This window comes from Penaeus japonicus, unplaced genomic scaffold (assembly GCF_977035675.1).
Source record: "Penaeus japonicus unplaced genomic scaffold, GWHDUDI00000001_assembly GWHDUDI00000010, whole genome shotgun sequence".
Classification (NCBI taxonomy): Eukaryota; Metazoa; Arthropoda; class Malacostraca; order Decapoda; family Penaeidae; genus Penaeus; species Penaeus japonicus.
Window position 1 is genome coordinate 13253221 of NW_028234412.1, and position 5000 is coordinate 13258220.

At 47.0% G+C, this 5000-nt stretch overlaps 1 protein-coding gene across 50 annotated transcripts in view; it reads right to left on the reverse strand.

Moving 5' to 3' along the window:
* Positions 1–5000, reverse strand: part of LOC122245738 (uncharacterized) — a 375164-nt gene that overhangs the window by 110447 nt on the left and 259717 nt on the right. The gene's annotated exons all lie outside the window — the stretch shown is intronic.

Consider the following 5000-nt stretch of genomic DNA (forward strand, 5'->3'; position numbering starts at 1 on the left):
GTGAGGCACATGTCAGTGACCGTGCTTTGTGTACACGAGTATGTACGTTATAAAAAGCTCATTCGATTCAAAACGACACGAGTACGACCTTGCCCACGCATGTGGGAAAAGACAGCATATGCGGTGTCAAGTGACATTTCCACGCGGCTTCCCTTGGCAATCACCTTAAGACAACCTGCGGCAAGCACAGAAGAATCAATACCACGCTCTCGTAAATCGCCGGACTGAGCAAGGGAAAAACATCTCTGCATCGCCAAACGAGCCGAGCAAACCGGCCTCCCTCTCTCGCAGGGTCGTTCGACACTTCATCCACCAATCCTTATGTGAATCATGAGGTGATGAAGATGAGGTAAAGAAGCGGGGGTAAGAAGGAGGGGCGGAGGGGGGAGGAGAGAAAAGGTCTAGGCCAAGGTCAACATGCAATGCATACTCTCTCTTCCTCTACCTCAGGGAATCAATGTCCAGACGCGACGCCAATCACGATTTCTACCACGAACGAATGAGAAACCTAATAATCCAGATACCGTAACCATAACATTTATAACCATACTACATACTACACATACGGTGACTTAGGAAGATGCAAAAATGAAACAGATTGAATTCGTCTCTGGTTTCTTCACTTCCGTCCAGGTGGAGCGAAGGAAACCTTTGAATCTACACTTCTCTTTTCTACTATCTATATAACAGTGAGGCGATATGCTGATAAACACCGCATAATGATACTGAATACACAAACATAATGACCAATTCGTAAACGCTATAACTCCCAACTGCAATACCTAAATATAACCCCGTTCTGAATGTTTATTCATGCCCGCACTAAAACTTGCCTTTAAAGGGAAGTGTTTGTTCTCTGAGAAGTATCTGAGCTCTTCAAAAGCCATCCTCCCCCCCTTTCTCTTTCTTCCCTCCTTCCTTCCTTTCTGTTTCTGCCTCTATCTGTCTATCCGTCCTTCTCTTCTGTCTGCCTCGTTCTTCCCCAACACTGACATTTAATACTCTCAGTCGCATTCTCAATCAAGGAAGATTTCTCTCCCCTTGAAGCCCTATTGTCCTCGCCACGCCCATTATGCAGGATCTCCCTACGGACTCCAGAGATATACAACTTTTTATTCAACTAAATTTTATTCGCTTATTTATTCATTGTTAAATAATGAAAATCATTTTATAGGTTCTCGATATTTCAATAAATTCCATATCTTTTTGGAAATGAAACATTATTCAAATTCCATTATTTTCGAAGAATTGCAACAAAGATACCGACGGAAAAAATGACCGCAACAAATACCTTATGAAACGCATTATTTCCTTATTGAATACCAACGTCAAATTAGTAGAGTGTGTTCGGCCGGTGAAGACCTTGGGTGCTGACAATGTGCCACCAGAAGCCTTACGTGAGTCCGTTGCCGACTTTACCACTCCCTAGCTGACCTGTCATCGACGCTACTCTGTGGTGAGGGCTGAATTTATGTAATAGCTAAAGGTCAGCAGAGCTTAGGGATTGGGATGTTTGTGGGTTGTGCGTTAAAGGTGATGGGGTGGAGGTGTTACGATGATGGGTTCGGCTGGGAATCAGAGGTGAATTCTGATAGATGAGCCTCAATTTTATATCGGTTACTAAAATCCCTCATTCCGCTTTTGAAAATGATACGTGTTCACATGATAGAAATATTATTTCCAACGGCTCAGATATTATGAACAGAAAATTAAACTGTATCCTTTCAAGCATAAACAGGTATACGCACAACAAATTTCTGAGCGTATTGCGTAACCGTGGCGATGTTCGTACCAGCTGAGCTTGGCTAGATCCCATTACTGTCGGCCGACATCCGTCAATTCAGCCGAGCCCGATTCTCTCTTCGTGGTCACAACATAGAAGACTACGACGCGTTATGAAGAGCCGGTGTGGCAGGAGAGTGAGCACCACATCGATTCCGCGTGCATGACCGATCACTGGCACACATGCACAATTTCCCTGTCGCCGCCGCCGCCGCTGCCGCCATGACGCCTCGGCCAGTGACCCCGCTCGCCCTCCCCCCTTCCTCTTCCTACCCTCTACCGCAACTGTCTCCCGAGAGCCCCATTCCCCACGGTGATATGAACATCGGCACGATTTCATACAAATTGGTGAGATGCCCATTACACGCCCCACGTTCATCCAACTGCCTCGTCAACACCCCCTAGGTGCCCATTAGTGGCACCAATAGCCGGGCACGCCACTCCTATGATGTCATGAGGAGCTTTGAGGCGAGGAAGATTTACCTCAACTGTCTTAAAGCTGCGTGATCCACACCCTTCCCGACCTTCCTCTACGACGCCTCCCCCCATTCTTCCGATTCTACGGGCTTTTAAGTCTGGTGTAACACTGATGCTTGAAGACTTTGGTCATTCACGAAGAATCTGTTCGTGTCCCTGCCAACCTTCTGCCGCCACGTGCCATCGTCTCAGACACTACTTTCGAGTGTACACTTTGGGCACCGCAACAAACAAATGCTAAATCGTGGTTTGTGCTAATAAGAACCATAAAAAAATAAAACACTAAGTTACTCCTCGTCAATCATACTACACATTTTAAATGAAGGATAGTATAGTGTTAAAAAAATGCATCAAACATAACAGTAAAGGATACCGAAAAATATCGAAAAATGTAGTTTCTGACGCGAATGCGATAATCGATCACCGCAGCGGCCACCTGCTCTCCATTCACACCCATAATATCTATCCCATATTGATCCCAGACTATTTAAGGTCATTAGCTGCGCTCTCGGAGGGAAAGGGATAGTGCATGGTAAACATGACGCATAGCGGCATTAACCTTTATTTCTTCCAGTGAAATTCAGACCTTATTATCAATTGATTATATATAAACCTGATTTCAGTGGCTTATAACCCCTCCCTCCAGTGTCACTTTACACTAGGCCTAATTATTGACCCCATAATAACTAAATCCTCTCAAGAAGGTGACGGTGGAGGATTACCTAATCCGCTGTATCGGCCAGTCCATCAAGTTGTGGTTCTAATCCCACACAGAGGAGGGAAGGGGAGGGAAAAGGGGGAGTAAGGGTCTTATCCCCCTCTCCCGCACCAACACAGCTGTTAACCTCTCTGGCAAATCGGTGCGAGGAAAGGAGCCGTAGTCGAGGTCGTTCCTCCGAATCGTTGTCCTTCAACCTCGTGAATACTAGTAATGTCAACTCAAATACTACCAATACACAAAGGTATGCAATAACGATTCGCAAATATGAATAAACTAATTGTAAAAATAATGAAATAAAAAATTGCATTCCCAAACACCAAATATTTGCAAAAAGAGTAAAATTCGTACGATGGCCTCAGCACTGCAGTCGCCCAGCCACGGCAAGAAATCGGCTCTCAAACAACACGCGAGAGAGAACCGCAGTCAGCTGGAGCGAGGGTCCTAGTGACCTGGTCGCGCTCTGTGTGTAAGTTCCTGGGGTCAATCAGACGTCTGTCAACTGCATTCTCTGCCGACACAGTGACACCGGCATGTACACACGCACACACAAATACAAACATTCCACACCACTCGCTTCACTTTCACGATCCTCAAGCACGCAGCCTGTCCTCTAACTCTTTGTCGCGTCGCCCTTCGTCTTTCTTTTACGTCTATAGAAGGAAATCCATTCGCACTGTGTCGTTGTCTTCCTGATCAATATTCTTATTTCCAGGGCACCGAACACAGAAACTTGCACACTTTTCCTTTGCCTTTTATTGGTATTATCGCTATGCTTTACAAGAGTTGTCTTTCCGTAGCCAAAGGAAAAATGTAAAAGCTTTAGTATAGACAAACAACTATTGATCTCCCCTCCCCCTCCCTCAGCCCCCCGCCGCCTCACAACAAGGATCGGTCTGAAGCTCAAAATGAGGCAGTTTTCCTTCCGGGTAAATTGTCTTCCAAACAAGACCAACCATTTATTTATTTTTCTCCCTCCCTTTCCCGCTCGTCCTCTCCCTTCACCCCCCCACCCTTCGGAACAAATTACATCTCTCCCTCTGACCTCCTCTCATCCATCTCTCAACTACCCTGCCTTCTCCTCCTTCTGCAACCTCTTCCGTCTCCTTTACTCCCACTCGGATACTTTCTCGAGCTGTGCGTCAGAGAGGTCGTAGAACAACATTGGACCTCGCCCCAGCCACAACCCGCCCCTACTCCCTCCCCTGCACCGAGCCCCACGCCCTCGGGCCACGCGCGTTAGCCACGTGCAGCCGAGGAATATTGAGCGACCTCGGGGTCAGGCAGAATGCGCTCCTCGCGTCGCCTTTTCCATCCGCTCCTATTCCCAACCCACACCCACGCCCGCGACAAGTGCTCCCCAAACAGCCCGGTTCCCCTCATGCTAATTTCTCCTCTGGATCCACTGTTACAAGAAGAGAATCATTCGAAGAAAAAGCGAGGGGCACAGAACGGGGGATCCACGCTACGAGGGAGAGCGATTTTGCTAGTAATCAAGTAGAAACAAAAATCGAAAATTGTATTTTTTCCGCCCACCCTACAAAATACACTATGCCGTTATATGCGTCCAATCCTGTACATACAAACAGGAGTACATAAGTTAGAACATGGAAACGAACAGACACAAGCAAGCAAACATACACGCACGCAGACACACATACCTTCCTCCACACAAACACACAAAACTATTTTTGGTGAGCCACCCCTTTCCTCCCCTCCCAATTCCACCATTCTTGGCCAATTCCTAAACCGGAATCTATCAGTCACAGCTTTAATAAAACGTCACATGCAAAGGCGGCGTGACATTGACAGCCGTAATAAAAGTGCTGAAAAGAGCCATTACGAGAGACTGTCCCGGGGAAACCACGCGACTTACGTCCCTCCACTCTCCCCTTCACGCTCCCTAAACTCCCTCTACTCTCCCCACGCCACGCTCCCTAAACTCCCTCCCCTCCTCATGTTGTTGTTGTTATCGTCGTAGTTATTATAAACTCGATTGTTCACGTCAGATGAGGGCGGGTCG